Genomic DNA, 13,767 nt, shown 5'->3' on the forward strand with positions numbered 1-13,767 from the left:
CTCCTACAGATAAACAGTCGGTGACTGAAGGACACGCTCGTGCTCAAGCCAGTAAAGGAAATCGATCGGTAAGTTAACGATAAAAGTGTCTATATATTAAAAATAGTTCATTTTTATACGGTCGTGAATCATCACGTCACACATGTTGAATCATTTTGTTCATGTGAGAAAATCTATCGTCATGTGTATCTTAAAAATGTTATTTCACCAAAAATTCAATCTTTACTCCTTTTTTTACTCACCCCCACGTCGACTAATGTTGAATTATTTTCAGAGCAATCTGTTCCTTTTTAGAGTTATAGACACAAATGTTTGTTCATTTTAATGTAGAGACTGGAGCTCACTTGTCTTCATCTTCGTCCAAAAAGACACTTAAAAACATCCAAATACTGCTTGTCTGTAACTTGTATTGAAGCCTCAACATGAGGAATTATTCCGAAAAAGAGTAAATAATTCTGTATTTTAAGTTTGTTTCGCTCCGAGGCTATCAGCCGAAATCTTGCGAACCGGCACTTGCAATGTGTTTGAATGAGGAAAGACTTCAAGCAGGAGCTGAGAACCTCATAACATCCGTTTTCTATTCTATTCTATTCTATTCTATAACATCCACTACAAACAAACTTAAAATATAGAATTGTGTTTTTGGAATTCTTCTCATGTCGCGGCTTCAATACAAGTCGAGCAGTATTTGGATGTTTTTAAGTGTCTTTTTGGACGAAGATGAAGACGAGGACAACTAAGCATCAGTTGCTACATTAAAATGAACAAACATTTTTGTCTATAACTCTAAAAAGGAATAGTGTACTCTGAAAATAATTCCAAGTCTTAGTCAACATGAGGGTGAGTAAAAAAAGGAGTAAAGATTAATTTTGGGTGAATTAACCCTTTAATTTCTGCTCCTCAGAATTCATGTTTTCAGAAATGACTCGTGAAATAACACAGTTGGAAGTCTTGAAAAGGGAATTTTCGTTTTTTATAAGCAGATTTTTGTTGTTGTTATGGAACAAACAAAAGCACAAAACCGTGCGGTGAGAGTTTTTGTGTTTCTCAATGTTGGTCAATGAGGACACGAAGAAGACGGAGACACACAAGACCAATAAAACAGAAAAGTTCCTGTAATCTGTTACTAAAAATGTTATTTTTTTAAGTTAACCCTTGTGGTGTCTAGAGGTCAATGTGACCCAAAGGCCTGAAAACAAATGCGTTTGTGGTATCCTTCGTGGTATCTCTGGGTCAAAGTGAACGACCTCCACCACTCCATATGTAGTTATGGAAGCCACGGAGGTCGTTGACCTTGACCCGGAGATACCACAAGGACATTCAGATGTTGACCCTGAGACAACATAGGGGTTAAAGAGCTGTGTAATGAAGCTAGGAGGTAGAAAAACATGGTTGGACATTACAGAAGAGATACAGTATATCTATTGTCTTGATGTTTTTGACAGCTCGACTGAACTCTCCTTCAAACGGCTTCAGGCTTCAACTTAAGAAGAACTTGACATTGACTAACACACCATTACCATGAAGTCGGGACCGAAAACAAAGAGCATTTATTGTCATTTACTTACTTGGGTTGCGTAAACAGAAGGCCTCGGGCGACACGTGAAGCAAGACCGCGAAACAAAACAGAGCATGAGATGCGACATTTTACGGCGCGATTATGGTATGTTTGTGTCAAGTGTACTTGAGTGTGATTCCCGAGAGTTGTCCATGTGTTGTTTACCCGTCATGAATTTTCATGATCATGATCACGTATTGATGTATTCAGACGTACATGGAGCCAGAAGTTATTTTCAGGACAGTAAAGAGAGACGGCCTTTGATTCTAGAAGGTCAATCGAAAACATGTGGCTTTAGAACATTGTACTCGTATATATAATATATAGTATTTGTAATCTCATACCTCACTGACTTCCAATAGTCCTTTAAGACTAACTATACAGTGGTTTATTTATCCAACACATGTCTATTCTTCGTTGTCTTTATTGCGCTCAAATCAATAGAACAATGTAAAACGGTCACACAACTGTAATACAACCCAGAGGCAAAAATTCTGAAAATGACAATTCCCAGAAGAAACGTCACATGATGTTGTTTTAAATGTTGTTCCTCACATGAAGCTCAACCAACGAGCTTAACCTGCACTTCCATTGTTATTTATTTGTATCTAGATATAGATAATATTCACTGATTTTTGTGTTAGTCTAACAAAACTCTTAGGTGTGAGTGACTGTACGTGCTTTTTGTTAACTTATTTAATCTAGAGGAGACTTGTATTAGGTGCTAGTCAAGTGACATCTTTAAATAAATACAACTCGTGCTTTGTCTCTTCCTCAAGTCTTCCTAAGAAAAAGGATAAGAATAGTCTATGTTCATGTAGCGTGAAGAAGCAGAAAACCTTTGTTGCGTTATGTTTTTTAGTTGCAGCTCGGGGTGTCGGCGTTTGTATTAATAAACAGCTGTTCCGTGGTATGACCACTAGAGGGTTCTGTCTACATAAATGCCTCCTAATCCCATAACCATTAAGCCCTTCCAGTAGTTATCGGACAGAAATGATTTATTTTTGGCACTTCGAATAAATACTAGGTTATAACCAAGATAACAGATACCGCGCATAACTTAATTTAGCATATTCTTTAGGAAAATGAGGCGCATCGACAAGTCCACGTAGTATTACTCTGCCATTCGCTACAGTATTTCTCTACGATTCACCATATTATTCCTTACTGAGTCACTGTAGTATTACTCTGCCATTCGCTACAGTATTTCTCTACGATTCACCATATTATTCGTTCCTGAGTCACTGTAGTATTACTCTGCCATTCACTATAGTATTTATCTGCGATTCACAATAGTATTCCTCCACAAGTCACTGTGGTATTGCTCGCGAGTCCCTTTAGTATTACTCTGCCATTCTCTATAGTATTTATATACGATTCACCATAGTATTCCTCCATGAGTAACTGTAGTATTGCTCGTGAGTCACTCGAGTAGTACTCTGCCATTCACTATAGTATTTCTTTACGATTCACCATAGTATTACTCTGCCACTCACTATAGTATTTCTCTACGATTCACCATAGTATTCCTCCACGAGTCATTGTATTACTCGCAAGTCACCTTAGTATTACTGCACGAGTCACCATATTATTACTCCACGATTCACCATAGTATTAATCTGTGAGTCCCCGTACTATTAATCGTAAATTGCCTTGGTATTACTTGTGAGTCACCGTAGTATTACTATCAATTAACTGTAGTATTACAACGCGAGTCACTGTATTATAGCTCCGTAGGTCACCGTATACCTCTGCAGATTCCTGTAGTATTACTCTGCAAGTTGCCGTAGGGTTACTCTGCGATTCATTGTACTATTACTCCAGAGTCACTGTAGTATTACTCCCGAATCAAAGTTGTTTTACTCCAGGATCAAAGTAATATTACTCCAGATTCCCAGTAGTATTGCTCTTTGAGTCACCAAAGTATTACTGTGTGAGTCTCCATAGTCATACGCCTTGTGGAGTAATACTACGAAGCCACACTATGTTTATTTTGTAATTTGCCAACATTTTTGCCCTTTATAAGTAAACAAAAATCTAAGTCACTTGCAGGCTTTTATATATAGAAATCGATGGAGGAAAAAAAAACAGTGTAATGTTATTATTTTTTATTATTTTTAAACAATATTTGTTATCAGTATAACCATAGACATCCCTGGTTGCAGCTCATTTTACATTATCTGACACAGTAATTTGATTGTTCAAGTACATTTAAACATTTTAAGTTTTATCTTTAACATTTGGGTGTAAACTGTGTTTTTGTCATTCAACTGGTCAGATGTGATTATTGTCATTTAAAAATACCCAGTAGGTAAGTGTGGTTACAATAAAGAAAAAGTTATCTTAGTTTTTGTAAACCAAGTGTGTGTTTTTTTGTTCCTTAGATATGAAATCCATTGCATTTCTTTTGTTCTTAAGTGATGAATAATGACTGATATTCATGCGTCGATGATACGGCAGATAAGACACAATGTTCCAGATGCTGAGTCAATTTATGCCGGATAATCAATTTGATTGACAGCTGCTCAGCAGGAAGACGAGTAAATAGACGAGCACATCATCTAACGGGGAAGGAAACGCTTGCTAAGGAGGTCGGGTAACAGTCGCTGATGAGAATATAAATGAGTGTTTTTACACTCGCGTGTCTGGCTCGTATAAAAAGGACGTCTTCATATTTTTGGAACAATATTCCAGCGACGAGCCTGTTGTAAGGATGGCAGGCTTCAGTGGCTTCGGGCGACTTCAGGTTTCTTGGAAAAGCAAATAAAATCTTCAGTCCTGGTGCTTCTTAACAAAGTATGTGGCTTCAATTTAACGGATAAAATGTGTATTGTCTGTTTCCTTTTGTTTCTCTGCTATAGAAAATAGCCAGATTTCGAGACCAGACGCGGACAATAAAAAGTAGTCACTTTTGAGCTCCTTGCTGCAAATCTTACCTCGAGATACTAGATGGGTTGCTCGATTCTAATCTCCTAATCGAAGCTCCCATGATGCAGTTTGCTTAACAAATGACACAATTGATTATTTTTATAAATGACACCACAAGATCGGACGTCCTTCTATTCTTATCTCTTGACAGTTACAAAGCCAAATGCATCCATATAATCACATTTTTTACATCATCTTGACTCCCTCAAAATGAGTTCCTCTTTCTTTTACTCCGTGTCATCTCGGGTTATTACTCTGCCATTAGGGACGAAATTGAATTGAAACGTGAAACATTATCTACAATTATTAGCTATAATAGTGTCCTAATGTTTTGGATGAGGGTTTATGTATTGTAAGGAATCAAGTCAACAGGGAAGAATTACAGCTTTGTGTGTCCTTCTTACACTATACTTTCTAAACACACACAAAGTGGTTGTTTGGAGGATTATTTTTGTCACATGAATCAATCAAATTACCTTTAAAAAAAAGGTGGAAACCATGTTTTCATTTCATGCCATTGAAATAACGGTGAGTACTACTTTTTCCGCTTCATACTGCAGATATAGATGAGTTAGGCAGGAAATCGGCGATTAAAGTTAAGTTAATCCTTTCAAATTTTCAAGACGTTAAGTCACACTCATTGCAAACATTATCCAACTTCACTTGGCTGTTTTGGAGGTTCAGAGTCGCCAATTTTGTTGCTGGACAGATAGGGTTTGGGTTGCATTACCTCGTCAGCAGTTGATACAGAACCCGGCAGCAAGAATTCTAACCTGCTCTAGTAGAAGAACTCACATTTCTCCGATCCTTAAATCTCTTCACTGGCTGCCAGTTTCTTTCAGGATCATTTTAAAATTCTGGTTCTTACTTTCAGATCTATTCATGGTCAGGCTTTCCCTTACATCACTGATATGATCCAACCTTTACACCCCAGCTCAGGCTCTGAGGTCTGTGGATCAGAATCTACTAAAGGTTCCTCCCACACGGTTCAGGACCAGAGGAGAGAAATCCTTCTGAGACTCCTGTGTTGTTCTCGGTGTTGTCTTGACCTTTTAAAGTATATATTTTATTGGGTATTGTTTTGATTGTTTAAGTGCTTTGTGACCCTGGTGTAGAAAAGCGCTCAATAAATATTACTTACTTACTTACTGACTTATATTGGGTCATTCATAAATCAACTCCAGTGGTACTTGAAACACAAAAGCAAATGTTTTGTTTCATAAAAATGCAATCAAACTTGTATGATGTTTAATATCGTTTCTATGTTTGTTATTATTGATCTCCTAAAATTGATATTGAAAAAAAGATATTGATAAGAACCTGTAGCAAAGTAAATCTATCGGAATCTGTCCTGGTATCAAAAATGTTCAAACGATACAGAGGCTCATGATAAGGGTGATGAACTGCTTCATACTCAAACTAATTTTGGTAAAAAAAGCGATGATTGACTTGATCTTAGAACTGAGCCTGAATTAAGAAGTGCGATTACAATAGAAACTGACGTTGTGCACACACAATTGAAGTGGAAACTATGTACATTATTCTGCAAAGAAAATGGTGAGAACAAGCAGTTGCAAATGCATTGATTGAGAAAACTGTATCATCTAACTAATGCGTTAAGATTCAAGTAAAAACTCTCAACAATATATCTATATCATACATTTAGTACTTTTTCTTCAACGTGCATCAGTTAATCTTTTTTCATGTCGTTCCACAGGGAGGACTGAAAAAATAACACTGGCTGATCTTCGATTGTAAGGTAACAAGAGATTTGTGTTTTTTCTGTCAATAGTGTGTAGGCTTTGGTGTGTGTGGCTGTTTTTCTATTCCCACATCAGTGAACATATCAGGATTTCACTCCTCACATGTCGACTCCCAAGGCCATGCATGGCCGTCCATAAATGTCCTCTGTAAAATGTATTTTCAATTTACTTAGTTGCTATGTTACTGCCCCCTTAGCAACTGAAATCGTCATCATATATAAAAAGGGTATCCCAGCATCCACCGAAAATACATTTTAAATGGACGAATGAACTTGTATGTTCTATTATAAATACAACAGCAGTATGAAGATTGGCTTTTGGGAAAATGACCCGAGAATTGGATGCGGTTTTTTGAAGTGTTTGTCACATTACACACAAGTGTTCTTCAGGAAATCATGTTAAGTCCATGCATGCAGATGCGCTGGTTAGTTAAAGCCGCTGTTTTTTTACTCAGTGTAGCGTCTGTCGCTGGATTTGTCTTCACATGCGATTTATCTTTGATCATTACTTGTTGAATATATACGATTCTACCTGTTTTTAAAAATTAAAATGACACAAGATTAGACATCATTTATTCATATCTGATGAAAACTACTTGACATTGACTAATACAAGAAACAATTAGACCATTAAGAATCTGATTATTGAAGTTTATTTGCTGTTAACGGCTCAAATTAGCCCATTTTTAAGTCTTGGATAACTATAATACACGACTATAAAGGTCCTTCATGCATTTTAAATTCAAAATAAGTCAGAGGCCAAGGAGTATAAACAGAATGCCAGGCAGTCTCCATTTTAACTGTCTATAGCTAATTTTACGAGGCAGGATTTGTTGCTTGTATTCAGTAAATGTGCTTTAATAAAAATCACATTAGGCTGCAACAAAAACACTGTATAGGAGCCGCGTTGTTTGTGTTGTATCGATGTAAACATGTGAGCTGATGAATCCGGTAAATGCCCCACAGGCTCCTGATCGATCGTCATGCTTAGCTGCGACGTCAACATGAAAACGGATCACATTTCAGTCCGTATTGGAAGTAATTGTTTCAAAGTAAATAACATCTGAAGTGCTTTTGTAAATGGATTCAGTAGCGAAAACACACATGTTTTTGAAGTGAAAACATTTCGACAGCCCGACACTTCATCTCTATTATATGATATATTCCATAATAAATGCTCTTTGAAGTCTCAACTTAAATCAGAATACCTTCTTAAATACACAACGGAAGCATGTGCTGTCTAATAAAATATTGACACCAACCAACATATTTAAAGAAAAAGCTTAAGTTATTTCTGTAAATACCCTTAGAATTGTTTGAATAGAGGTTATTAACTTGAAAGGTCATTCTCGTTCACACATTTTCAAGTTGTTTTCCCTCTTTTCAAAGAGCCGATTGTACCTTCCGTGTTGGTCGACCACAGTCAAGTGACACGTTACACCCCTCCTTCCAACCCCGTCTTCCGACTCCCGAGTTTCCATTTACTGCAAAGCCACAGGAACAAGCTTAAGGCAATGTGTGCGATTTCTATTCCTTTTGCCCTCCTTTTTTTAATCCCCACCACCAGCGTACGTTCTCAGACAAAGCTGGCTTTTAGTGACTCTGGGTGTCATACTTTTGCTTGCCATGGGTTCTGGGCAGTGTCACTACATCAAGTACACACCAGCCCATCCTGTTGACCACACGCTTAGAGCAATCGCAGGATGTATTTGAAGTTTGGTTTCCCAGCATTCATTTACTTCGATGCAATATGAGAACATTTAAAGAAAGCTGAATATTTCCCTATATATGTGCAGAATTTCTCCTGCCAAGTGTTTCTCTTCCCTTATTGCCCGAATATATGCATCGAGTTGAACATAAAGTCAGGGCTGCTGGTAGCGATGGCTTCCAAATTGTCAGGGCAGGAAGCCAGAGTCATTGTCATCGCTAACACTTTCTCCCTCCTGCCCGGCGAAGGTATTTATCCTCCCGGATTAAAACATTGTGTTTGGGAAAAGGTTTTTTTTACTCATTTGTCACGATGGGTAGGATTTAAATTTCTAATCAAAAACACCTTGAAAAAGCACACCGTGATATTTTAGATGTTAGTGTAGAGAATATGCAATTGAGCTTTATTGAATATTTAAACTTGATGGATATAGTTATTCAAGACACTTTTAAAGATGGACAACGATTCATGAGCACCACACACCGAATGTAAAGAATGAGATTTGAATTGTTATGTGAGGTCAACAGAGGTCTACAGAGAAAGTACATTTACTTAAGAAGTCCATCTGCAGTTTTTCGTTTACCAGATATTTAATCTTTTCTTGTCCAGGGTGACGCCCTTACTCAGCACTGCACTGTAAATACCAATATTGCCTTATCTCTTCCATCCGCTGTGATTTAGAGGGACTTTTCTTGAATCGACTTATCTCGGGGCTGATGGGAGAATCTGATCTGCTGAGTCAGCGCCACTTCCGACTTGGAAGTATCTGTCTTAATCGCACTGGGGCTACTTCTACAATGCTGGTAAACATTAAACTTCAATTGGACATTCTGGGTACTAATGTGTATTGGGATGTATGAATACAATCCTTATTGGTGTACAGTTGAAGAGTTTTTACTTATCAAATGTAAATACTCCAAGGGTTTATTTCAATATCTACCCACCAAATGTTGAGCTTCCTATGTCAAACTACCTTCCAATGGCATACATATACATGATACACGTTATACATATAATTGATTAACAGGAACTGGAAATAAACAAAAGGGTCGAGGTCAAGGTGAAATTATCTTAAAATGATTAGAACAGATGCAGTAATTTTATCTCATTCTTGTGTCAAAATAGACGCTGAGCTAGTATTCTGTTACAAATGTGAGCGTCTTGTTGACCCTTTTGTTATCTCAGGGGTCTAAACAAGGGATACCACAAACACATTTGTTTTGGAGGTTGTTTTCGGTCATTTTTGACGAACTCTGGCTGTTCTAGTCAATTTGATGTATAAAGAGAGTGAAGTAATACATCATCAAAACATGACTAGCTCTGTGATTACAATGTAATAAAAAAACACATGGAAAATAATGTGAAGATGAAGTGAAAATTAAAAAAAACAAACAGATAATGAGATTCAGTCACAGAACTAGTAATCAAAGTACAAGATAATAACAATAATTCATAAAAAAATTTCCCCCATCAACTATAGATAACACAGCCACGATACAATTCTAAACCCTTAATTACTGCGTATTCATTTAGAAACAATACAAATTGCTGTCTTTTATTTCCGTCCAGGAAGGTATTTTTTTTAAAAATGGATATAAAAAGCGACAAACCAAGGCCGACAAAAACAGGAGTTGTATGGTTGAGATAATTACACCACAATTTGGACGACAATAATTACACAACATGTGTCATTGTCTCTAAGGACACATCTCTTGTTACGGCTTCAATACGTTCAGCTCAACAGAAGGAAAAAAAACCAGAGACGAAGGACCAGTACGCAGTAATACACATTTCTAATGGCCCTCATCACTGAGTGGACGAGTCATCATGTTCTCTGGTGAAAATTCTCCACCAAGATTTAGTTTTTCCCCTCAATTACCGCTGTTGTCTCTTCTTTCCTGTTCGTTTGCCGTTGCACTGCAGTGATTAAATTGGCTCAGAAATGTAATATTGAAGTTTGAGTTAATTCAATTCTTCTGAGACACGAGGCTGCAGGCTATAACTACTTTCTTTCAAATGGTAAATGGATGATTGTTTTTGGCGTTTTTCATCCGAGTAATTTTTTTTTAAACGTATAAGAAAGGAAGCCTGTAGGGCCAGAGAGACAATACTTACTGTAAAGTATCCAACGTAGGAGTTTTTATCAGACATTTTATTCTAAATCAGGGATTTTAGAAATATATATTTATTCATGACTTTGACTCATTATTGTATGAAGGGTTGAAGCTGAAGGCGTTATTTGTATTGTATGCAGAGCAAAAACTAGGAGCTGTGACCGAGTAAATCGTTCCTTCATTTATGAATTCTTTCTTAAAGTTGAACTAATGTGTGGATTTAAGTGTGTCTTAAATATATATTGGACTCTATTGTATCATCAGTGTGTGTCTGTTTGTACAAAACTCTCTTTTCATTGAAATATCGAATTAGAAGCTACACCCATTGAAAATACTTTGTTTTTCTGGAGACTAAATCTTGTTGACCATAACCACACCCACTCTGCTGTGACTGGTCAAATATGGAGGTTTGTCACAGCGTGTCATCAAACCCCAGGAAGTTCCCACCTCCAAGGGACTCGTTGTATAAACAAAGCGGGCGTGATTACAGCTGGATGGAGGAGTGAAGCCATTGTTACGTCATAATGGACTCCGCTCTTGTAACCTCTCGTTTGCTGAGATTTCAGTAAAAACTTGAAAACATCATCATCGTATATTCTGGACTCTTTATGCTAAGAGCTCCCTGTAACATTAATAAATTGCAACCTTGCAGATGTCATACTAGTTTCGATTGCGAATGGCTCTTCTTCAGGTGTATTATGAACATATTCCATTTCTGCGATATCTTTTATTTTGCCATATTATTTTTTACACTTAATTTTAAGGTGTAAAAAAGGAAATAATTAAGATGTGTATGTAATGTTCTATAAAAATACAAACATGTAGAACGTCTGCCTTGGAATTTCCTTATTAGTTAATGTTAAATCTGAAGGAAAAAACTACCAGATTTCTTCTTTCAAATGAGAGACTGGAATGTAGACGGGATCCAAAAAGTTACCTGTCCACGCAGATGTAGAAAAACATAAGCAAAAGGATGACAGGTTGACTGGAAAAGGGGTCAAACCTACGAACCCGCTGAAACATTTACATGGCAGTCCAAATGTCAGGCCGACAGGAGCCGGCAGAAAATGAAAAGAAATATAAGAGAAAACCATGAAAAAGATTTATCCAAGGTGTCAAATAAAAAAGTTAAAGTCTCTTCTAGTACAGACTCTACCTAGAATAAACTCTCGCTCGGCCAAACTTAAATAATACATTACGTCTTTTTAATGTCCATATAGATGATACTAAAGCATCAGTTAAATTCATTATAAATAAATATCCGTTTTACTATTTACCTTCACTATTTTGCGACGAAGCTAGTTTAGAAAATACCACTACCTAGTATAGGAAAATGGAGAATTTAAATGATTTGAATAGATTCTAAGATTCCAAATACCTTTAGTATGTCAAGAATATTTGTTACATACTGTACATACTGAATGTCAAGTGTGTTTAGAGTCTTTGCTCTGCTAGTTTTAAAAACCCAGAGAGGGAGGATTGATATATACCGGATATTTAAAATATTGGCCCTGCTGGTACGAGTCATATTTTAAAACACACGGACGTGTTCATTTTATTTGCACGATTTATTGGAAGCCAAAAGTTAGAGAAGGATGAAGGGGAAGCGTCGGGACTGTCTTAAGGCAGACTACAAGGAGAGGGAATAAATCAGACGGGCAGAGAAGCGACCAACTGCAAGGCCTCCAAGACAGCGAGAGGAGACACAGATTGATTAGTCAATGACTTGTCTGTTGTTTATCACAGCAGTTGAGATGGTATTAAGTAGCCTTGTGCCGTGGCCGGGAGAACGAATGAGACAAGGTGGAGAAAGGATGAGGACACTGGATGTAAAGGAAAGTAATTGCGCCGGTGGCTGAAGATTTGTGTCCAGGGTTTTGAAGTTAAAGCCGTTTTCTTCGGACGACACGGAAAATACGTGAATTCTTTGCAGAATCAACTCAAGATAATCCTGTTGTTTATATATTTCAGTTTGTCTGCTAACCTTTGACACGTGTTTTATTCAGATATTTTAAAATATACAGGGAGTATTTACGGACTCGCTGTCCCTGTAACTGATAATGATGTCTAGTCAGGCTTTCGTAACAGCCAAGTGTCCTTGGCTCTCTCCGGCTTCTTTAAGTACTTTTCCAATAATCCTTTGTTATAGAATTTGTCATCCTCAGATACAGGGGGAAAAAAAGTACTGCAGAAAAGTAAGATCTGGACACAAGTGTCACTTTGAGGATCGTAAACTTAATGGTTTGTGAAATCTCCTCATTTTTATTGTGATGCTGATTCAGAGCAACAATAAATTTAAAGGGATAGTTCAACCAAAAGTCAAATTTGTCCTTTTTCCACTCACCCTCATGTCCACTAAGGGTCAGGATTATTGTCAGATGCAATAATGTACAGTATGTTCTTTTTAAATGTTACATTTTAAACTTCTGCCACAAAAAAGACGAGCAGTATGGAGGTACAGTATTTGGATGTTTTCAAGCGTCTTTTTGGACAAAGATGAAGACGAAGACCACTGAGCTTCAGTCGCTACAATAAAATGTTTGTCTATGACTCTAAGAAGGATCGGATTACTCTGAAAATAATCCCAATCCCTTAGTCGACATGAGGGCGAGTAGAAAATGGGTGAACTAACCCTTTAAAGTTATGAAAAGCTCATGCATTACTTTAGCTTTGAAACAACCTCAACTCTAACGGATCAAAGTCTTAAGTATGTCTTAATGTTTAGACCTTCTTGGTCTTTCCCAACATCATGTAGAAGTTGTATATGTCACAATTTACAGATAATATATTTGTGCTCCAGAAGATTGTTCTATGGACACATTGAAGCATGATTCTGTACATTTGGTTGGACTGCGATACTTAATAATCATAGCTAATCATTACTAACACCTACATTCATTAGGAATCTAATATTTTTAGTTTTTTTTCTGTGTTTTCTGAAACACAAATGATCTGGAATTTTTGTGAAGTACCATGTTCGAGTCATGGTTGTTTTATTTTGCAAAAACAAGATCCGCCTTAAGTGTTGAGAAAGTCCCTGGAAATGTCATAAAAAGGCAGTTCTTCATTGAGCAGGCCTTTGCTAATATTATCCGACACTGTGGAAACTGAGGACACGACACCAGTGCAATAATAAAGGAGACTCTGACTAGGGTCTAGAAAATGATTTCCGATAACTGCAGTCGCTGAGTTTCTTTACTCAAAGATTTGAAAGATACCGGCTTTCATTAGAGTCGACTGAAGGTAAATATTGAATGTAAAACACTGCACTTTTTTTCTTAATAAATATACTGTAGCCTCTTTCAACAGATGTATCTTCAACCTTGCAGTGTTTAAAGTTCTTGTCTTTCAAACACGTGGGTTTGACACATAAAGAACTTCCTGACGAGCGGATGATTTATCTGTTGTTTGATAACGTTTGACATATTGTCCCTCAATTCTTCCATAGAATGGTGTTGATCCACGTGGGTTTCTCTGTGCAGCTGGTGCGTGTGGAATGTTAAACTTAAAAAAGACGTATAGATTAAGGATACGTCAGCTGGTAACGGCAGATAAATCTCGCCTCTAAAAGTGTAATAGAATTGGTCCTGTGATCCATTGCGAAGCCACTGAGAGGGTTTGGGCGTGTGATGGAGGAGATAGCGTCTCATTCTGCCTCCGCAGAATATCAATGTCATTCCTACCCTTGTCTCCGACT

General features: G+C 37.2%; 1 protein-coding gene across 1 annotated transcript in view; it reads left to right on the forward strand.

Annotated features, from left to right (window-relative positions):
• Positions 1 to 6,221: 6,221 nt before the first annotated feature.
• The window catches only part of gpat2 (glycerol-3-phosphate acyltransferase 2, mitochondrial), a 144,429-nt gene continuing 136,883 nt past the window's right edge, over positions 6,222 to 13,767 (forward strand). Inside the window, exon 1 of the mRNA XM_087787725.1 lies at positions 6,222 to 6,244. The gene's annotated coding sequence lies outside the window, so the exon portion shown is untranslated. The remainder of the gene's footprint in view (positions 6,245 to 13,767) is intronic.

This window comes from Callionymus lyra, chromosome 1 (genome assembly GCF_982586985.1).
Source record: "Callionymus lyra chromosome 1, fCalLyr1.hap1.1, whole genome shotgun sequence".
NCBI lineage: Eukaryota > Metazoa > Chordata > Actinopteri > Syngnathiformes > Callionymidae > Callionymus > Callionymus lyra.